This window comes from Pelobates fuscus, chromosome 13 (genome assembly GCF_036172605.1).
Source record: "Pelobates fuscus isolate aPelFus1 chromosome 13, aPelFus1.pri, whole genome shotgun sequence".
Taxonomy (NCBI): Eukaryota; Metazoa; Chordata; class Amphibia; order Anura; family Pelobatidae; genus Pelobates; species Pelobates fuscus.
This window is the reverse complement of record NC_086329.1, coordinates 58,446,842-58,467,587: the sequence shown is the minus strand read 5'-3', so window position 1 is coordinate 58,467,587 and position 20,746 is coordinate 58,446,842. Positions and strand designations below refer to the sequence as shown.

At 40.5% G+C, this 20,746-nt stretch overlaps 35 pseudogenes; all 35 read left to right on the top strand.

Annotated features, from left to right (window-relative positions):
• The first annotated feature begins 2,253 nt into the window (after positions 1–2,253).
• Positions 2,254–2,372, top strand: LOC134584296 (5S ribosomal RNA; annotated as a pseudogene).
• Positions 2,373–2,506: 134 nt separating this feature from the next.
• On the top strand, positions 2,507–2,625 carry LOC134583891 (5S ribosomal RNA; annotated as a pseudogene).
• Positions 2,626–3,012: 387 nt separating this feature from the next.
• LOC134584550 (5S ribosomal RNA) lies at positions 3,013–3,131 on the top strand (annotated as a pseudogene).
• A 387-nt stretch (positions 3,132–3,518) lies between these two features.
• LOC134584489 (5S ribosomal RNA) lies at positions 3,519–3,637 on the top strand (annotated as a pseudogene).
• Positions 3,638–4,013: 376 nt separating this feature from the next.
• On the top strand, positions 4,014–4,132 carry LOC134584478 (5S ribosomal RNA; annotated as a pseudogene).
• A 387-nt stretch (positions 4,133–4,519) lies between these two features.
• Positions 4,520–4,638, top strand: LOC134584340 (5S ribosomal RNA; annotated as a pseudogene).
• A 134-nt stretch (positions 4,639–4,772) lies between these two features.
• On the top strand, positions 4,773–4,891 carry LOC134583948 (5S ribosomal RNA; annotated as a pseudogene).
• Positions 4,892–5,278: 387 nt separating this feature from the next.
• On the top strand, positions 5,279–5,397 carry LOC134584346 (5S ribosomal RNA; annotated as a pseudogene).
• A 134-nt stretch (positions 5,398–5,531) lies between these two features.
• On the top strand, positions 5,532–5,650 carry LOC134584417 (5S ribosomal RNA; annotated as a pseudogene).
• Positions 5,651–6,542: 892 nt separating this feature from the next.
• On the top strand, positions 6,543–6,661 carry LOC134584638 (5S ribosomal RNA; annotated as a pseudogene).
• A 134-nt stretch (positions 6,662–6,795) lies between these two features.
• Positions 6,796–6,914, top strand: LOC134584258 (5S ribosomal RNA; annotated as a pseudogene).
• Positions 6,915–7,048: 134 nt separating this feature from the next.
• On the top strand, positions 7,049–7,167 carry LOC134584485 (5S ribosomal RNA; annotated as a pseudogene).
• A 134-nt stretch (positions 7,168–7,301) lies between these two features.
• LOC134584362 (5S ribosomal RNA) lies at positions 7,302–7,420 on the top strand (annotated as a pseudogene).
• Positions 7,421–7,807: 387 nt separating this feature from the next.
• LOC134584435 (5S ribosomal RNA) lies at positions 7,808–7,926 on the top strand (annotated as a pseudogene).
• A 639-nt stretch (positions 7,927–8,565) lies between these two features.
• Positions 8,566–8,684, top strand: LOC134584307 (5S ribosomal RNA; annotated as a pseudogene).
• Positions 8,685–8,817: 133 nt separating this feature from the next.
• LOC134584343 (5S ribosomal RNA) lies at positions 8,818–8,936 on the top strand (annotated as a pseudogene).
• Positions 8,937–9,070: 134 nt separating this feature from the next.
• On the top strand, positions 9,071–9,189 carry LOC134584404 (5S ribosomal RNA; annotated as a pseudogene).
• Positions 9,190–9,576: 387 nt separating this feature from the next.
• Positions 9,577–9,695, top strand: LOC134584353 (5S ribosomal RNA; annotated as a pseudogene).
• A 1,126-nt stretch (positions 9,696–10,821) lies between these two features.
• LOC134584578 (5S ribosomal RNA) lies at positions 10,822–10,940 on the top strand (annotated as a pseudogene).
• A 134-nt stretch (positions 10,941–11,074) lies between these two features.
• LOC134584625 (5S ribosomal RNA) lies at positions 11,075–11,193 on the top strand (annotated as a pseudogene).
• Positions 11,194–11,327: 134 nt separating this feature from the next.
• Positions 11,328–11,446, top strand: LOC134584297 (5S ribosomal RNA; annotated as a pseudogene).
• A 1,628-nt stretch (positions 11,447–13,074) lies between these two features.
• LOC134584357 (5S ribosomal RNA) lies at positions 13,075–13,193 on the top strand (annotated as a pseudogene).
• Positions 13,194–13,327: 134 nt separating this feature from the next.
• LOC134583845 (5S ribosomal RNA) lies at positions 13,328–13,446 on the top strand (annotated as a pseudogene).
• A 134-nt stretch (positions 13,447–13,580) lies between these two features.
• Positions 13,581–13,699, top strand: LOC134584368 (5S ribosomal RNA; annotated as a pseudogene).
• Positions 13,700–14,339: 640 nt separating this feature from the next.
• Positions 14,340–14,458, top strand: LOC134584609 (5S ribosomal RNA; annotated as a pseudogene).
• A 134-nt stretch (positions 14,459–14,592) lies between these two features.
• LOC134583844 (5S ribosomal RNA) lies at positions 14,593–14,711 on the top strand (annotated as a pseudogene).
• Positions 14,712–14,845: 134 nt separating this feature from the next.
• On the top strand, positions 14,846–14,964 carry LOC134584355 (5S ribosomal RNA; annotated as a pseudogene).
• Positions 14,965–15,351: 387 nt separating this feature from the next.
• Positions 15,352–15,470, top strand: LOC134583664 (5S ribosomal RNA; annotated as a pseudogene).
• A 638-nt stretch (positions 15,471–16,108) lies between these two features.
• Positions 16,109–16,227, top strand: LOC134584325 (5S ribosomal RNA; annotated as a pseudogene).
• Positions 16,228–16,361: 134 nt separating this feature from the next.
• Positions 16,362–16,480, top strand: LOC134584385 (5S ribosomal RNA; annotated as a pseudogene).
• Positions 16,481–18,120: 1,640 nt separating this feature from the next.
• Positions 18,121–18,239, top strand: LOC134584376 (5S ribosomal RNA; annotated as a pseudogene).
• Positions 18,240–18,624: 385 nt separating this feature from the next.
• On the top strand, positions 18,625–18,743 carry LOC134583863 (5S ribosomal RNA; annotated as a pseudogene).
• Positions 18,744–19,382: 639 nt separating this feature from the next.
• LOC134583951 (5S ribosomal RNA) lies at positions 19,383–19,501 on the top strand (annotated as a pseudogene).
• Positions 19,502–19,635: 134 nt separating this feature from the next.
• On the top strand, positions 19,636–19,754 carry LOC134583927 (5S ribosomal RNA; annotated as a pseudogene).
• A 387-nt stretch (positions 19,755–20,141) lies between these two features.
• Positions 20,142–20,260, top strand: LOC134584434 (5S ribosomal RNA; annotated as a pseudogene).
• Positions 20,261–20,746: the final 486 nt, after the last annotated feature.

Sequence of the window (20,746 nt, the reverse complement as noted above, 5' to 3'; positions counted from 1 at the left end):
GGGACCAGTTCTGCACAGAGAGTCCAGACAGCAGCTCCGAGACATGGGGACGCTGAGACATTGGGACACTGGGTAACATGGGGACCCTGAGCATGGACGTCCGCAGGAATTTTTACGGGGGGGGGGACGGGACATAATTGTAATGACATCCATGCTTGGCCCCTTTTTGACAGTGTCATGAAAGGGAAGGAGCATAGTCATTTTCACATAAAGCCAGGGTGAATAGCGTTTTCACAACTATGGTGTCAGGAATATATGTTTGTATTCCTTACACTATAGTGTTCCTTTCATCAAATTACAGGAACATTCTGGTCACCATAACAACTTTATCTAAATGAAAATGATGTGATGCAAGGAGGCCCCTGGGTGCTCTTTCTTTGAAGGGGTTAAACCGCTCTCAAATGGTTTACCCCCAAAGGCTTCCTTCAGCTCCAGATCTCCAGGTCGCTCAGTGGTATTCAACTTCTGAAACAGAGTGTCAGGAAGTGCAGATTGACGTCAGGCATGGGTGCTGCAGATTGGCTAGAGTGGTCAGCTGACCCTCTAAGCCAATCGCTAGTTCCCGATTCATAAAAATGTTTTAAGTTTTTATGAATGGGGAGCTACTGATTGGCTTAGAGTGCTAGCTGACCCATCTAGCCAATCAGCGGCACCCCTACCCAGCGGCCCTCTGTGTTTCCTGACACTCAGTAAATAAAAGTGAACACATTAACACTGATATTGTTTGTTTTTACCTGGGGAGATGAGAAGGTCCAAAGTTTCCCTGCCAGGCCCAGGTACCAACGCCTAATGATGTGGTGTCCAGAATGAAGTGCTCCAATCTCATTTTCTTCTCCTTCATTTGACACAGTCTTCTTTGCCTTCTGAGGCTCCTTCTGCTCCTTTACCTTTCTGCTACTTTCTGCTTATTTTGCGCCCTTCTGCTCTCTTTCTGATCCCTTTCTGCTCCTTGATGGCCCTTCCTGCTTCTTGATGGCCCTTCCTGCTTCTTGCATACCCTTCCTGCTTCTTTCTGCCCCTTCCAGCTTCTTGCAGCCCCTTGCTGATCCTTTCTGTTCCTTCTGATTCTTCCTGCCCCTTCCTGCTCCTTGCTGCCCCTTCCTGCTCCTTGCAGACCCTCCCTGCTCCCTCTTCCTACTCCTTGCTGCCTCTTCCTACTCCTTGCTGCCCCTTCCTGCTCCTTGCTGCCCCTCCTTGCTGCCCCTTCCTGCTCCTTGCTGCCCCTTCCTGCTCCTTGCTGCCCCTTCCTGCTCCTTGCTGCCCCTTCCTGCTCCTTGCTGCCTCTTCCTACTCCTTGCTGACCCCTCTTGCTCCTTGCAGACCCTTCCTACTCCTTGCAGACCGTCCCTACCCCTTCCTGCTGCCCCTTCCTATTCCTTGCTGACCCCTCCTGCCTCTTGCAGACCCTTTCTGCTCCTTGCTGACCCCTCCTGCTCCTTGCTGCTCCTTCTACTTTACCCTCCTGTTCCTTGAAAACCTTTCAACCCCTTCCTGCTTCTTGCTGCCCCTTTCTATTCCTTGCTGGCCCCTCCTGCCCCTTGCAGAACTTTTCTGCTCCTTCTACTTTACCTTCCTCTATGCGGTCTCCCCCACCCCCCATCCCTCACTTACCTGCTCTGTAGGCTGCCTCTGTGCTGCTCCCCTGCGGTTTCAGTCATGAGAGAGAGGCAGGGATAAGCTGTAGCTTCCTGCCTTTCTCCATTCACAGCGCCATGAGATTAGCAAAGGGTATGTGTTTTCTCATAGTTGCATCCTATGAGTTTCCCTACAGCATCATCTCCATCAGATACATGACGCTTAGGAGGTAGGACTGTTTTAGTGTTTTTGGTCAATAAGATTTTGTAATTAGGCCCATCATAATTATCAGCACCAGGCCCACTGGGCTCTTAATCCGGCCCTGCTGGTTAGTACTTGTATGGGTGACCAACTAGGAACCTCAGGTGCCGTAAGCTTTTGTTTATTTATTTTTTGCATTATGATGTCATAATCAGATCACTTTTTTCCCTATCCAGAAGCTTCTTGTCTTTTGTCGCAACCAGTGTTTGATATTCTACCAACATCAGTGAAATTGCATTCAATTAATTTTGCCTATGGCCATACCAGTCTGAAAATGCCTGATCTCGTCAGATCTCAGAAGCCATGCAGATGTCATAATCAGATCACTTTTTTCCCTATCCAGAAGCGTCTTGTCGTTTGTCGCAACCAGTGTTTGATATTCTACCAACATCAGTGAAATTGCATTCAATTAATTTTGTCTATGGCCATACCAGTCTGAAAATGCCTGATCTCGTCAAATCTCAGAAGCCATGCAGACTTGGGCCTGGTTAGTACTTGTATGGTAGACCAACTAGGAACCTCAGGTGCCGTAAGCTTTTGTTTATTTCTTTTTTGCATTATGATGTCATAATCAGATCACTTTTTTCCCTATCCAGAAGCGTCTTGTCTTTTGTCGCAACCAGTGTTTGATATTGTACAAACATCAGTGAAATTGCATTCAATTAATTTTGTCTATGGCCATACCAGTCTGAAAATGCCTGATCTCGTCAGATCTCAGAAGCCATCCAGAGTCGTGCCTGGTTAGTACTTGTATGGTAGACCAACTAGGAACCTCAGGTGCCATAAGCTTTTGTTTATTTCTTTTTTGCATTATGATGTCATAATCAGATTGCTTTTTTCCCTATCCAGAAGTGTCTTGTCTTTTGTCGCAACCAGTGTTTGATATTCTACCAACATCAGTGAAATTGCATTTGATTAATTTTGCCTATGGCCATACTAGTCTGAAAATGCCTGATCTTGTCAAATCTCAGAAGCCATCCAGACTCGGGCCTGGTTAGTACTTGTATGGGAGACCAACTAGGAACCTCAGGTGCAATACGCTTTTGTTTATTTCTTTTTTGCATTATGATGTCATAATCAGATCACTTTTTTCCCTATCCAGAAGCGTCTTGTCTTTTGTCGCAACCAGTGTTTGATATTCTTCCAACATCAGTGAAATTGCATTCAATTAATTTTGCCTATGGCCATACCAGTCTGAAAATGCCTGATCTCATCAGATCTCAGAAGCCATCCAGACTCGGGACTGGTTAGTTCTTGTATGGGAGACCAACTAGGAACCTCAGGTGCCATAAGCTTTTGTTTATTTCTTTTTTGCATTATGATGTCATAATCAGATCACTTTTTTCCCTATCCAGAAGCGTCTTGTCTTTTGTCGCAACCAGTGTTTGATATTCTACCAACATCAGTGAAATTGCATTCAATTAATTTTGCCTATGGCCATACCAGTCTGAAAATGCCTGATCTCGTCAGATCTCAGAAGCCATCCAGACTCGGGACTGGTTAGAACTTGTATGAGAGACCAACTAGGAACCTCAGATGCAATACTCTTTTGTTTATTTCTTTTTTGCATTATGATGTCATAATCAGATCACTTTTTTCCCTATCCAGAAGCGTCTTGTCTTTTGTCGATATCAGTGTTTGATATTCTACCAACATCAGTGAAATTGCATTCAATTAATTTTGCCTATGGCCATACCAGTCTGAAAATGCTTGATCTCGTCAGATCTCAGAAGCAATTCAGACTCGGGCCTGTTTAGTACTTGTATGGGAGACCAACTAGGAACCTCAGTTGCCATAAGCTTTTGTTTATTTCTTTTTTGCATTATGATGTCATAATCAGATCACTTTTTTCCCTATCCAGAAGTGTCTTGTCGTTTGTCGCAACCAGTGTTTGATATTCTACCAACATCAGTGAAAATGCATTCAATTAATTTTGCCTATGGCATACCAGTCTGAAAATGTCAGATCTCAGAAGCCATCCAGACTCGGGACTGGTTAGTACTTGTATGGGAGACCAACTAGGAACCTCAGGTGCCATAAGCTTTTGTTTATTTCTTTTTTGCATTATGATGTCATAATCAGATCACTTTTTTCCCTATCCAGAAGCGTCTTGTCTTTTGTCGATATCAGTGTTTGATATTCTACCAACATCAGTGAAATTGCATTCAATTAATTTTTCCTATGGCCATATCAGTCTGAAAATGCCTGATCTCGTCAGAACTCAGAAGCCATGCAGACTTGGGCCTGGTTAGTACTTGTATGGGAGACCAACTAGGAACCTCAGGTGCCGTAAGCTTTTTTTTATTTCTTTTTTGCATTATGATGTCATAATCAGATCACTTTTTTCCCTATCCAGAAGCGTCTTGTCTTTTGTCGATATCAGTGTTTGATATTCTACCAACTTCAGTGAAATTGCATTCAATTAATTTTGTCTATGGCCATACCAGTCTGAAAATGCCTGATCGCGTCAGATCTCAGAAGCCATCCAGAGTCGTGCCTGGTTAGTACTTGTATGGTAGACCAACTAGGAACCTCAGGTGCAATACGCATTTGTTTATTTCTTTTTTGCATTATGTTGTCATAATCAGATCACTTTTTTCCCTATCCAGAAGCGTCTTGTCTTTTGTCGATATCAGTGTTTGATATTCTACCAACATCAGTGAAATTGCATTCAATTAATTTTTCCTATGGCCATATCAGTCTGAAAATGCCTGATCTCGTCAGAACTCAGAAGCCATGCAGACTTGGGCCTGGTTAGTACTTGTATGGGAGACCAACTATGAACCTCAGGTGCAATAAGGTTTTGTTTATTTCTTTTTTGCATTATGTTGTCATAATCAGATCACTTTTTTCCCTATCCAGAAGCGTCTTGTCTTTTGTCGCAACCAGTGTTTGATATTCTACCAACATCAGTGAAATTGCATTCAATTAATTTTGCTTATGGCCATACCAGTCTGAAAATGCCTGATCTCGTCAGATCTCAGAAGCCATCCAGACTCGGGACTGGTTAGTACTTGTATGGGAGACCAACTAGGAACCTCAGGTGCCGTAAGCTTTTGTTTATTTCTTTTTTGCATTATGATGTCATAATCAGATCACTTTTTTCCCTATCCAGAAGCGTCTTGTCTTTTGTCGCAACCAGTGTTTGATATTCTACCAACATCAGTGAGATTGCATTCAATTAATTTTGCCTATGGCCATACCAGTCTGAAAATGCCTGATCTCGTCAGATCTCAGAAGCCATCCAGACTCGCGACTGGTTAGAACTTGTATCGGAGACCAACTAGGAACCTCAAATGCAATACTCTTTTGTTTATTTCTTTTTTGCATTATGATGTCATAATCAGATCACTTTTTTCCCTATCCAGAAGTGTCTTGTCTTTTGTCGCAACCAGTGTTTGATATTCTACCAACATCAGTGAAATTGCATTCAATTAATTTTGCCTATGGCCATACCAGTCTGAAAATGCCTGATCTCGTCAGATCTCAGAAGCCATCCAGACTCGGGACTGGTTAGTACTTGTATGGGAGACCAACTAGGAACCTCAGGTGCCATAAGCTTTTGTTTATTTCTTTTTTGCATTATGATGTCATAATCAGATCACTTTTTTCCCTATCCAGAAGCGTCTTGTCTTTTGTCGATATCAGTGTTTGATATTCTACCAACATCAGTGAAATTGCATTCAACGATTTTTTCCTGTGGCCATACCAGTCTGAAAATGCCTGATCTCGTCAGAACTCAGAAGCCATGCAGACTTGGGCCTGGTTAGTACTTGTATGGGAGACCAACTAGGAACCTCAGGTGCCGTAAGCTTTTGTTTATTTCTTTTTTGCATTATGATGTCATAATCAGATCACTTTTTTCCCTATCCAGAAGCGTCTTGTCTTTTGTCGCAACCAGTGTTTGATATTCTACCAACTTCAGTGAAATTGCATTCAATTAATTTTGCCTATGGCCATACCAGTCTGAAAATGCCTGATCTCGTCAGATCTCAGAAGCCATCCAGACTCGGGACTGGTTAGTTCTTGTATGGGAGACCAACTAGGAACTTCAGATGCAATACTCTTTTGTTTATTTCTTTTTTGCATTATGATGTCATAATCAGATCACTTTTTTCCCTATCCAGAAGTGTCTTGTCGTTTGTCGCAACCAGTGTTTGATATTCTACCAACATCAGTGAAATTGCATTCAATTAATTTTGTCTATGGCCATACCAGTCTGAAAATGCCTGATCGCGTCAGATCTCAGAAGCCATCCAGAGTCGTGCCTGGTTAGTACTTGTATGGTAGACCAACTAGGAACCTCAGGTGCAATACGCATTTGTTTATTTCTTTTTTGCATTATGATGTCATAATCAGATCACTTTTTCCCTATCCAGAAGCGTCTTGTCTTTTGTCGCAACCAGTGTTTGATATTCTACCAACATCAGTGAAATTGCATTCAATTAATTTTGCCTATGTCCATACCAGTCTGAAAATGCCTGATCTCGTCAGATCTCAGAAGCCGTCCAGACTCGGGACTGGTTAGTACTTGTATGGGAGACCAACTATGAACCTCAGGTGCCATAAGGTTTTGTTTATTTCTTTTTTGCATTATGTTGTCATAATCAGATCACTTTTTTCCCTATCCAGAAGCGTCTTGTCTTTTGTCGCAACCAGTGTTTGATATTCTACCAACATCAGTGAAATTGCATTCAATTAATTTTGCTTATGGCCATACCAGTCTGAAAATGCCTGATCTCGTCAGATCTCAGAAGCCATCCAGACTCGGGACTGGTTAGTACTTGTATGGGAGACCAACTGGGAACCTCAGGTGCCATAAGCTTTTCTTTATTTCTTTTTTGCATTATGATGTCATAATCAGATCACTTTTTTCCCTATCCAGAAGCGTCTTGTCTTTTGTCGCAACCAGTGTTTGATATTCTACCAACATCAGTGAAATTGCATTCCATTAATTTTTCCTATGGCCATACCAGTCTGAAAATGCCTGATCTCGTCAGAACTCAGAAGCCATGCAGACTTGGGCCTGGTTAGTACTTGTATGGGAGACCAACTAGGAACCTCAGGTGCCGTAAGCTTTTGTTTATTTCTTTTTTGCATTATGATGTCATAATCAGATCACTTTTTTCCCTATCCAGAAGCGTCTTGTCTTTTGTCGATATCAGTGTTTGATATTCTACCAACATCAGTGAAATTGCATTCAATTAATTTTGCCTATGGCCATACCAGTCTGAAAATGCCTGATCTCGTCAGATCTCAGAAGCCATGCAGACTTGGGCCTGGTTAGTACTTGTATGGGAGACCAACTAGGAACCTCAGGTGCCGTAAGCTTTTGTTTATTTCTTTTTTGCATTATGATGTCATAATCAGATCACTTTTTTCCCTATCCAGAAGCGTCTTGTCGTTTGTCGCAACCAGTGTTTGATATTCTACCAACATCAGTGAAATTGCATTCAATTAATTTTGTCTATGGCCATACCAGTCTGAAAATGCCTGATCTCATCAGAACTCAGAAGCCATGCAGACTTGGGCCTGGTTAGTACTTGTATGGGAGACCAACTAGGAACCTCAGGTGCCATAAGCTTTTGTTTATTTCTTTTTTGCATTATGATGTCATAATCAGATCACTTTTTTCCCTATCCAGAAGCGTCTTGTCTTTTGTCGCAACCAGTGTTTGATATTCTACCAACATCAGTGAAATTGCATTCAATTAATTTTGCCTATGGCCATACCAGTCTGAAAATGCCTGATCTCGTCAAATCTCAGAAGCCATCCAGACTCGGGACTGGTTAGAACTTGTATGGGAGACCAACTAGGAACCTCAGATGCAATACTCTTTTGTTTATTTCTTTTTTGCATTATGATGTCATAATCAGATCACTTTTTTCCCTATCCAGAAGCGTCTTGTCTTTTGTCGATATCAGTGTTTGATATTCTACCAACATCAGTGAAATTGCATTCAATTAATTTTGCCTATGGCCATACCAGTCTGAAAATGCTTAATCTCGTCAGATCTCAGAAGCCATTCAGACTCGGGCCTGTTTAGTACTTGTATGGGAGACCAACTAGGAACCTCAGGTGCCATAAGCTTTTGTTTATTTATTTTTTGCATTATGATGTCATAATCAGATCACTTTTTTCCCTATCCAGAAGTGTCTTGTCGTTTGTCGCAACCAGTGTTTGATATTCTACCAACATCAGTGAAATTGCATTCAATTAATTTTGTCTATGGCCATACCAGTCTGAAAATGCCTGATCTCGTCAGATCTCAGAAGCCATCCAGAGTCGTGCCTGGTTAGTACTTGTATGGTAGACCAACTAGGAACCTCAGGTGCAATACGCATTTGTTTATTTCTTTTTTGCATTATGATGTCATAATAAGATCACTTTTTCCCTATCCAGAAGCGTCTTGTCTTTTGTCGCAACCAGTGTTTGATATTCTACCAACATCAGTGAAATTGCATTCAATTAATTTTGCCTATGTCCATACCAGTCTGAAAATGCCTGATCTCGTCAGATCTCAGAAGCCGTCCAGACTTGGGACGGGTTAGTACTTGTATGGGAGACCAACTATGAACCTCAGTTGCCATAAGGTTTTGTTTATTTCTTTTTTGCATTATGATGTCATAATCAGATCACTTTTTTCCCTATCCAGAAGCGTCTTGTCTTTTGTCGCAACCAGTGTTTGATATTCTACCAACATCAGTGAAATTGCATTCCATTAATTTGTCCTATGGCCATACCAGTCTGAAAATGCCTGATCTCGTCAGAACTCAGAAGCCATGCAGACTTGGGCCTGGTTAGTACTTGTATGGGAGACCAACTAGGAACCTCAGGTGCCATAAGCTTTTCTTTATTTCTTTTTGCATTATGATGTCATAATCAGATCACTTTTTTCCCTATCCAGAAGCGTCTTGTCTTTTGTCGCAACCAGTGTTTGATATTCTACCAACATCAGTGAAATTGCATTCAATTAATTTTGCCTATGGCCATACCAGTCTGAAAATGCCTGATCTCGTCAGATCTCAGAAGCCATGCAGACTTGGGCCTGGTTAGTACTTGTATGGGAGACCAACTAGGAACCTCAGGTGTCGTAAGCTTTTGTTTATTTCTTTTTTGCATTATGATGTCATAATCAGATCACTTTTTTCCCTATCCAGAAGCGTCTTGTCGTTTGTCGCAACCAGTGTTTGATATTCTACCAACATCAGTGAAATTGCATTCACTTAATTTTGTCTATGGCCATACCAGTCTGAAAATGCTTGATCTCGTCTGAACTCAGAAGCCATGCAGACTTGGGCCTGGTTAGTACTTGTATGGGAGACCAACTAGGAACCTCAGGTGCCATAAGCTTTTGTTTATTTCTTTTTTGCATTATGATGTCATAATCAGATCACTTTTTTCCCTATCCAGAAGCGTCTTGTCTTTTGTCGCAACCAGTGTTTGATATTCTACCAACATCAGTGAAATTGCATTCAATTAATTTTGCCTATGGCCATACCAGTCTGAAAATGCCTGATCTCGTCAAATCTCAGAAGCCATCCAGACTCGGGACTGGTTAGAACTTGTATGGGAGAGCAACTAGGAACCTCAGATGCAATACTCTTTTGTTTATTTCTTTTTTGCATTATGATGTCATAATCAGATCACTTTTTTCCCTATCCAGAAGCGTCTTGTCTTTTGTCGATATCAGTGTTTGATATTCTACCAACATCAATGAAATTGCATTCAATTAATTTTTCCTATGGCCATACCAGTCTGAAAATGCCTGATCTCGTCAGAACTCAGAAGCCATGCAGACTCGGGACTGGTTAGTACTTGTATGGGAGACCAACAAGGAACCTCAGGTGCCGTAAGCTTTTGTTTATTTCTTTTTTGCATTATGATGTCATAATCAGATCACTTTTTTCCCTATCCAGAAACTTCTTGCCTTTTGTCGCAACCAGTGTTTGATATTCTACCAACATCAGTGAATTTGCATTCAATTAATTTTGCGTATGGCCTTACCAGTCTGAAAATGTCAGATCTCAGTAGCCATCCAGACTCGGGCCTGGTTAGTACTTGTATGGGAGACCAACTAGGAACCTCAGGTGCCATAAGCTTTTGTTTATTTCTTTTTTGCATTATGATGTCATAATCAGATCACTTTTTTCCCTATCCAGAAGCGTCTTGTCTTTTGTCGATATTAGTGTTTGATATTCTACCAACATCAGTGAAATTGCATTCAATTAAGTTTGCCTATGGCCATACCAGTCTGAAAATGCCTGATCTCGTCAGATCTCAGAAGCCATCCAGAGTCGGGACTGGTTTGTACTTGTATGGTAGACCAACTAGGGACCTCAAGTGACTTAAGCTTTTGTTTATTTCTTTTTTGCATTATGATGTCATAATCAGATCACTTTTTTCCCTATCCAGAAGCGTCTTGTCGTTTGTCGCAACCAGTGTTTGATATTCTACCAACATCAGTGAAATTGCATTCAATTAATTTTGTCTGTGGCCATACCAGTCTGAAAATGCCTGATCTCGTCAGCTCTCAGAAGCCATCCAAACTCGGGCCTGGTTAGGACTTGTATGGGAGAACAACTAGGAACCTCAGGTGCCATAAGCTTTTGTTTATTTCTTTTTTGCATTATGATGTCATAATCAGATCGCTTCTTTCCCTATCCAGAAACTTCTTGTCTTTTGTCGCAACCAGTGTTTGATATTCTACCAACATCAGTGAATTTGCATTCAATTAATTTTGCGTATGGCCTTACCAGTCTGAAAATGTCAGATCTCAGTAGCCATCCAGACTCGGGCCTGGTTAGTACTTGTATGGGAGACCAACTAGGAACCTCAGGTGCCATAAGCTTTTGTTTATTTCTTTTTTGCATTATGATGTCATAATCAGATCACTTTTTTCCCTATCCAGAAGCGTCTTGTCTTTTGTCGCAACCAGTGTTTGATATTCTACCAACATCAGTGAAATTGCATTCAATTAATTTTGCCTATGGCCATACCAGTCTGAAAATGCCTGATCTCGTCAGATCTCAGAAGCCATCCAGACTCGGGATTGGTTAGTACTTGTATGGGAGACCAACTAGGAACCTCAGGTGCCATAAGCGTTTGTTTATTTCTGTTTTGCATTATGATGTCATAATCAGATCACTTTTTTCCCTATCCAGAAGCGTCTTGTCTTTTGTCGCAACCAGTGTTTGATATTCTACCAACATCAGTGAAATTGCATTCAATTAATTTTTCGTTTGGCCATACCAGTCTGAAAATGCCTGATCTCGTCAGAACTCAGAAGCCATGCAGACTTGGGCCTGGTTAGTACTTGTATGGGAGACCAACTAGGAACCTCAGGTGCCGTAAGCTTTTGTTTATTTCTTTTTTGCATTATGATGTCATAATCAGATCACTTTTTTCCCTATCCAGAAGCGTCTTGTCTTTTGTCGATATCAGTGTTTGATATTCTACCAACATCAATGAAATTGCATTCAATTAATTTTTCCTATGGCCATACCAGTCTGAAAATGCCTGATCTCGTCAGATCTCAGAATCCATCCAGACTCGGGCCTGGTTAGTACTTGTATGGGAGACCGACTAGGAACCTCAGGTGCCATAAGCTTTTCTTTATTTATTTTTGCATTATGATGTCATAATCAGATCACTTTTTTCCCTATCCAGAAGCGTCTTGTCTTTTGTCGCAACCAGTGTTTGATATTCTACCAACATCAGTGAAATTGCATTCAATTAATTTTGCCTATGGCCATACCAGTCTGAAAATGTCAGATCTCAGAAGCCATGCAGACTCGGGACTGGTTAGTACTTGTATGGGAGACCAACTAGGAACCTCAGGTGCCATAAGCTTTTCTTTATTTCTTTTTGCATTATGATGTCATAATCAGATCACTTTTTTCCCTATCCAGAAGCGTCTTGTCTTTTGTCGCAACCAGTGTTTGATATTCTACCAACATCAGTGAAATTGCATTCAATTAATTTTGTCTATGGCCATACCAGTCTGAAAATGCCTGATCTCGTCAGATCTCAGAAGCCATCCAGAGTCGGGCCTGGTTTGTACTTGTATGGTAGACCAACTAGGGACCTCAGGTGACATAAGCTTTTGTTTATTTCTTTTTTGCATTATGATGTCATAATCAGATCGCTTTTTTCCCTATCCAGAAGTGTCTTGTCTTTTGTCGCAACCAGTGTTTGATATTCTACCAACATCAGTGAAATTGCATTTGAATAATTTTGCCTATGGCCATACCAGTCTGAAAATGCCTGATCTGGTCAAATCTCAGAAGCCATCCAGACTCGGGCATGGTTAGTACTTGTATGGGAGACCAACTAGGAACCTCAGGTGCAATACTCTTTTGTTTATTTCTTTTTTGCATTATGATGTCATAATCAGATCACTTTTTTCCCTATCCAGAAGCGTCTTGTCGTTTGTCGCAACCAGTGTTTGATATTCTACCAACATCAGTGAAATTGAATTCAATTAATTTTGTCTGTGGCCATACCAGTCTGAAAATGCCTGATCTCGTCAGCTCTCAGAAGCCATCCAAACTCAGGCCTGGTTAGGACTTGTATGGGAGAACAACTAGGAACCTCAGGTGCCATAAGCTTTTGTTTATTTCTTTTTTGCATTATGATGTCATAATCAGATCGCTTCTTTCCCTATCCAGAAGCTTCTTGTCTTTTGTCGCAACCAGTGTTTGATATTCTACCAACATCAGTGAATTTGCATTCAATTAATTTTGCGTATGGCCTTACCAGTCTGAAAATGTCAGATCTCAGTAGCCATCCAGACTCGGGCCTGGTTAGTACTTGTATGGGAGACCAACTAGGAACCTCAGGTGCCATATGCTTTTGTTTATTTCTTTTTTGCATTATAATGTCATAATCAGATCATTTTTTCCCTATCCAGAAGTGTCTTGTCTGTTGCGCAACCAGTGTTTGATATTCTACCAACATCAGTGAAATTGCATTCAATTAATTTTGCCTATGGCCATACCAGTCTGAAAATGCCTGATCTCGTCAAATCTCAGAAGCCATGCAGATTTGGGCCTTGTTAGTACATGTATGGGAGACCAACTAGGAACCTCAGGTGCAATACTCTTTTGTTTATTTCTTTTTTGCATTATGATGTCATAATCAGATCACTTTTTTCCCTATCCAGAAGTGTCTTGTCTTTTGTCGATATCAGTGTTTGATATTCTATCAACATCAGTGAAATTGCATTCAATTAATTTTGCCTATGGCCATACCAGTCTGAAAATGCCTGATCTTGTCAGATCTCAGAAGCCATCCAGACTTGGGTCTGGTTAGTACTTGTATGGGAGACCAACTAGGAACCTCAGGTGCCATAAGCTTTTGTTTATTTCTTTTTTGCATTATGATGTCATAATCAGATCACTTTTTCCCCTATCCAGAAGCGTCTTGTCTTTTGTCGCAACCATTGTTTGATATTCTACCAACATCAGTGAAATTGCATTCAAATAATTTTGCCTATGGCCATACCAGTCTAAAAATGCCTGATCTCGTCAGATCACAGAAGCCATCCAGACTCGGGACTGGTTAGTACTTGTATGGGAGACCAACTAGGAACCTCAGGTGCCATAAGCTTTTGTTTATTTCTTTTTTGCATTATGATGTCATAATCAGATCACGTTTTTCCCTATCCAGAAGCGTCTTGTCTTTTGTCGATATCAGTGTTTGATATTCTACCAACATCAGTGAAATTGCATTCAATTAATTTTTCCTATGGCCATACCAGTCTGAAAATGCCTGATCTCGTTAGAACTCAGAAGCCATGCAGACTTGGGCCTGGTTAGTACTTGTATGGGAGACCAACTAGGAACCTCAGGTGCCGTAAGCTTTTGTTTATTTCTTTTTTGCATTATGATGTCATAATCAGATCACTTTTTTCCCTATCCAGAAGCGTCTTGTCTTTTATCGCAACCAGTGTTTGATATTCTACCAACATCAGTGAAATTGCATTCAATTAATTTTGCCTATGGCCATACCAGTCTGAAAATGCCTGATCTCGTCAGATCTCAGAAGCCATCCAGACTCGGGACTGGTTAGAACTTGTATGGGAGACCAACTAGGAACTTCAGATGCAATACTCTTTTGTTTATTTCTTTTTTGCATTATGATGTCATAATCAGATCACTTTTTTCCCTATCCAGAAGCGTCTTGTCTTTTATCGCAACCAGTGTTTGATATTCTACCAACATCAGTGAAATTGCATTCAATTAATTTTGCCTATGGCCATACCAGTCTGAAAATGCCTGATCTCGTCAGATCTCAGAAGCCATCCAGACTCGGGACTGGTTAGAACTTGTATGGGAGACCAACTAGGAACTTCAGATGCAATACTCTTTTGTTTATTTCTTTTTTGCATTATGATGTCATAATCAGATCACTTTTTTCCCTATCCAGAAGTGTCTTGTCTTTTGTCGATATCAGTGTTTGATATTCTATCAACATCAGTGAAATTGCATTCAATTAATTTTGCCTATGGCCATACCAGTCTGAAAATGCCTGATCTCGTCAGATCTCAGAAGCCATCCAGACTTGGGTCTGGTTAGTACTTGTATGGGAGACAAACTAGGAGCCTCAGGTGCCATAAGCTTTTGTTTATTTCTTTTTTGCATTATGATGTCATAATCAGATCACTTTTTCCCCTATCCAGAAGCGTCTTGTCTTTTGTCGCAACCATTGTTTGATATTCTACCAACATCAGTGAAATTGCATTCAAATAATTTTGCCTATGGCCATACCAGTCTAAAAATGCCTGATCTCGTCAGATCACAGAAGCCATCCAGACTCGGGACTGGTTAGTACTTGTATGGGAGACCAACTAGGAACCTCAGGTGCCATAAGCTTTTGTTTATTTCTTTTTTGCATTATGATGTCATAATCAGATCACGTTTTTCCCTATCCAGAAGCGTCTTGTCTTTTGTCGATATCAGTGTTTGATATTCTACCAACATCAGTGAAATTGCATTCAATTAATTTTTCCTATGGCCATACCAGTCTGAAAATGCCTGATCTCGTTAGAACTCAGAAGCCATGCAGACTTGGGCCTGGTTAGTACTTGTATGGGAGACCAACTAGGAACCTCAGGTGCCGTAAGCTTTTGTTTATTTCTTTTTTGCATTATGATGTCATAATCAGATCACTTTTTTCCCTATCCAGAAGCGTCTTGTCTTTTATCGCAACCAGTGTTTGATATTCTACCAACATCAGTGAAATTGCATTCAATTAATTTTGCCTATGGCCATACCAGTCTGAAAATGCCTGATCTCGTCAGATCTCAGAAGCCATCCAGACTCGGGACTGGTTAGAACTTGTATGGGAGACCAACTAGGAACTTCAGATGCAATACTCTTTTGTTTATTTCTTTTTTGCATTATGATGTCATAATCAGATCACTTTTTTCCCTATCCAGAAGCGTCTTGTCTTTTGTCGCAACCAGTGTTTGATATTCTACCAACATCAGTGAAATTGCATTCAATTAATTTTGCCTATGGCCATACCAGTCTGAAAATGCTTGATCTCGTCAGATCTCAGAAGCCATTCAGACTCGGCACTGGTTAGTACTTGTATGGGAGACCAACTAGGAACCTCAGGTGCCATAAGCTTTTGTTTATTTCTTTTTTGCATTATGATGTCATAATCAGATCACTTTTTTCCCTATCCAGAAGTGTCTTGTCGTTTGTCGCAACCAGTGTTTGATATTCTACCAACATCAGTGAATTGCATTCAATTAATTTTGTCTATGGCCATACCAGTCTGAAAATGCCTGATCTCGTCAGATCTCAGAAGCCATCCAGAGTCGTGCCTGGTTAGTACTTGTCTGGTAGACCAACTAGGAACCTCAGGTGCAATACGCATTTGTTTATTTCTTTTTTGCATTATGATGTCATAATCAGTTCACTTTTTCCCTATCCAGAAGCGTCTTGTCTTTTGTCGCAACCAGTGTTTGATATTCTACCAACATCAGTGAAATTGCATTCAATTAATTTTGCCTATGTCCATACCAGTCTGAAAATGCCTGGTCTCGTCAGATCTCAGAAGCCATCCAGACTCGGGACTGGTTAGTACTTGTATGGGAGACCAACTATGAACCTCAGGTGCCATAAGGTTTTGTTTATTTCTTTTTTGCATTATGATGTCATAATCAGATCACTTTTTTCCCTATCCAGAAGCGTCTTGTCTTTTGTCGCAACCAGTGTTTGATATTCTACCAACATCAGTGAAATTGCATTCAATTAATTTTGCTTATGGCCATACCAGTCTGAAAATGCCTGATCTCGTCAGATCTCAGAAGCCATCCAGACTTGGGACTGGTTAGTACTTGTATAGGAGACCAACTAGGAACCTCAGGTGCCATAAGCTTTTCTTTATTTCTTTTTTGCATTATGATGTCATAATCAGATCACTTTTTTCCCTATCCAGAAGCGTCTTGTCTTTTGTCGATATCAGTGTTTGATATTCTACCAACATCAGTGAAATTGCATTCAATTAATTTTTCCTATGGCCATACCAGTCTGAAAATGCCTGATCTCGTCAGAACTCAGAAGCCATGCAGACTCGGGACTGGTTAGTACTTGTATGGTAGACCAACTAGGAACCTCAGGTGCCATAAGCTTTTCTTTATTTCTTTTTGCATTATAATGTCATAATCAGATAACTTTTTTCCCTATCCAGAAGCGTCTTGTCTTTAATCGCAACCAGTGTTTGATATTCTACCAACATCAGTGAAATTGCATTCAATTAATTTTGCCTATGGCCATACCAGTCTGAAAATGTCAGATCTCAGAAGCCATGCAGACTCGGGACTGGTTAGTACTTGTATGGGAGACCAACTAGGAACCTCAGGTGCCGTAAGCTTTTGTTTATTTCTTTTTTGCATTATGATGTCATAATCAGATCACTTTTTTCCCTATCCAGAAGCGTCTTGTCTTTTGTCGCAACCAGTGTTTGATATTCTACCAACATCAGTGAAATTGCATTCAATTAATTTTGTTTATGGCCATACCAGTCTGAAAATGCCTGATCTCTTCAGCTTTCAGAAGCCATCCAAACTCGGGCCTGATTAGGACTTGTATGGGAGAACAACTAGGAACCTCAGGTGCCATAAGTTTTTCTTTATTTCTTTTTTGCATTATGATGTCATAATCAGATCACTTTTTTCCCTATCCACAAGCGTCTTGTCTTTTTCGCAACCAGTGTTTGATATTCTACCAACATCAGTGAAATTGCATTCAATTAATTTTGTTTATGGCCATACCAGTCTGAAAATGCCTGATCTCGTCCGATCTCAGAAGCCATCCAGAGTTGTGCCTGGTTAGTACTTGTATGGTAGACCAACTTGGAACCTCAGGTGCAATACGCATTTGTTTATTTCTTTTTTGCATTATGATGTCATAATCAGATCACTTTTTTCCCTATCCAGAAGTGTCTTGTCGTTTGTCGCAACCAGTGTTTGATATTCTACCGACATCAGTGAAATTGCATTCAATTAATTTTGTCTATGGCCATACCAGTCTGAAAATGCCTGATCTCGTCAAATCTCAGAAGCCATCCAGAGTCGGGCCTGGTTAGTACTGGTATGGTAGACCAACTAGGAACCTCAGGTGACATAAGCTTTTGTTTATTTATTTTTTGCATTATGATGTCATAATCAGATCGTTTTTTTCCCTATCCAGAAGTGTCTTGACTTTTGTCGCAACCAGTATTTGATATTCTACCAACATCAGTGAAATTGCATTTGATTAATTTTGCCTATGGCCATACCAGTCTGAAAATGCCTGATCTTGTCAAATCTCAGAAGCCATCCAGACTCGGGCCAGGTTAGTACTTGTATGGGAGACCATCTAGGAACCTAAGGTGCAATACGCTTTTGTTTATTTCTTTTTTGCATTATGATGTCATAATCAGATCACTTTTTTCCCTATCCAGAAGTGTCTTGTCGTTTGTCGCAACCAGTGTTTGATATTCTACCGACATCAGTGAAATTGCATTCAATTAATTTTGTCTATGGCCATACCAGTCTGAAAATGCCTGATCTCGTCAAATCTCAGAAGCCATCCAGAGTCGGGCCTGGTTAGTACTGGTATGGTAGACCAACTAGGAACCTCAGGTGACATAAGCTTTTGTTTATTTATTTTTTGCATTATGATGTCATAATCAGATCACTTTTTTCCCTATCCAGAAGCGTCTTGTCTTTTATCGCAACCAGTGTTTGATATTCTACCAACATCAGTGAAATTGCATTCAAACAATTTTTCCTATGGCCAAACCAGTCTGAAAATGCCTGATCTCGTCAGAACTCAGAAGCCATGCAGACTCGGGACTGGTTAGTACTTGTATGGGAGACCAACTAGGAACCTCAGGTGCCATAAGCTTTTCTTTATTTCTTTTTGCATTATGATGTCATAATCAGATCACTTTTTTCCCTAACCAGAAGTGTCTTGTCTTTTGTCGCAAACAGTGTTTGATATTCTACCAACATCAGTGAAATTGCATTTGATTAATTTTGCCTATGGCCATACCAGTCGGAAAATGCCTGATCTCGTCAAATCTCAGAAGCCATCCAGACTCGGGCCTGGTTAGTACTTGTATGGGAGACCAACTAGGAAACATGGTGCAATACGCTTTTGTTTATTTCTTTTTTGCATTATGATGTCATAATCAGATCACTTTTTTCCCTATCCAGAAGCGTCTTGTCTTTTGTCGCAACCAGTGTTTGATATTCTACCAACATCAGTGAAATTGCATTCAATTAATTTTGCCTATGGCCATACCAGTCTGAAAATGCCTGATCTCGTCAGATCTCAGAAGTCATCCAGACTCGGGACTGGTTAGTACTTGTATGGGAGACCAACTAGGAACCTCAGTTGCCATAAGCTTTTGTTTATTTCTTTTTTGCATTATGATATCATAATCAGATCACTTTTTTCCCTATCCAGAAGTGTCTTGTCTTTTGTCGCAACCAGTGTTTGATATTCTACCAACATCAGTGAAATTGCATTCAATTCATTTTGCCTATGGCCATACCAGTCTGAAAATGCCTGATCTCGTCAGATCTCAGAAGCCATCCAGACTCGGGACTGGTTAGTTCTTGTATGGGAGACCAACTAGGAACTTCAGATGCAATACTCTTTTGTTTATTTCTTTTTTGCATTATGATGTCATAATCAGATCACTTTTTTCCCTATCCAGAAGCGTCTTGTCTTTTGTCGATATCAGTGTTTGATATTCTACCAACATCAGTGAAATTGCATTCAATTAATTTTGTCTATGGCCATACCAGTCTGAAAATGCCTGATCGCGTCAGATCTCAGAAGCCATCCAGAGTCGTGCCTGGTTAGTACTTGTATGGTAGACCAACTAGGAACCTCAGGTGCAATACGCATTTGTTTATTTCTTTTTTGCATTATGATGTCATAATCAGATCACTTTTTCCCTATCCAGAAGCGTCTTGTCTTTTGTCGCAACCAGTGTTTGATATTCTACCAACATCAGTGAAATTGCATTCAATTAATTTTGCCTATGGCCATACCAGTCTGAAAATGCCTGATCTCGTCAGATCTCAGAAGCCATGCAGACTTGGGCCTGGTTAGTACTTGTATGGGAGACCAACTAGGAACCTCCGGTGCCGTAAGCTTTTGTTTATTTCTTTTTTGCATTATGATGTCATAATCAGATCACTTTTTTCCCTATCCAGAAGCGTCTTGTCGTTTGTCGCAACCAGTGTTTGATATTCTACCAACATCAGTGAAATTGCATTCAATTAATTTTGTCTATGGCCATACCAGTCTGAAAATGCCTGATCTCGTCAGAACTCAGAAGCCATGCAGACTTGGGCCTGGTTAGTACTTGTATGGGAGACCAACTAGGAACCTCAGGTGCCGTAAGCTTTTGTTTATTTCTTTTTTGCATTATGATGTCATAATCAGATCACTTTTTTCCCTATCCAGAAGCGTCTTGTCTTTTGTCGCAACCAGTGTTTGATATTCTACCAACATCAGTGAAATTGCATTCAATTAATTTTGCCTATGGCCATACCAGTCTGAAAATGCCTGATCTCGTCAGATCTCAGAAGCCATCCAGACTCGGGACTGGTTAGAACTTGTATGGGATACCAACTAGGAACCTCAGATGCAATACTCTTTTGTTTATTTCTTTTTTGCATTATGATGTCATAATCAGATCACTTTTTTCCCTATCCAGAAGCGTCTTGTCTTTTGTCGATATCAGTGTTTGATATTCTACCAACATCAGTGAAATTGCATTCAATTAATTTTGCCTATGGCCATACCAGTCTGAAAATGCTTAATCTCGTCAGATCTCAGAAGCCATTCAGACTCGGGCCTGTTTAGTACTTGTATGGGAGACCAACTAGGAACCTCAGGTGCCATAAGCTTTTGTTTATTTCTTTTTTGCATTATGATGTCATAATCAGATCACTTTTTTCCCTATCCAGAAGTGTCTTGTCGTTTGTCGCAACCAGTGTTTGATATTCTACCAACATCAGTGAAATTGCATTCAATTAATTTTGCCTATGTCCATACCAGTCTGAAAATGCCTGATCTCATCAGATCTCAGAAGCCATCCAGAGTCGTGCCTGGTTAGTACTTGTATGGTAGACCAACTAGGAACCTCAGGTGCAATACGCATTTGTTTATTTCTTTTTTGCATTATGATGTCATAATCAGATCACTTTTTCCCTATCCAGAAGCGTCTTGTCTTTTGTTGCAACCAGTGTTTGATATTCTACCAACATCAGTGAAATTGCATTCAATTAATTTTGCCTATGTCCATACCAGTCTGAAAATGTCAGATCTCAGAAGCCGTCCAGACTTGGGACTGGTTAGTACTTGTATGGGAGACCAACTATGAACCTCAGGTG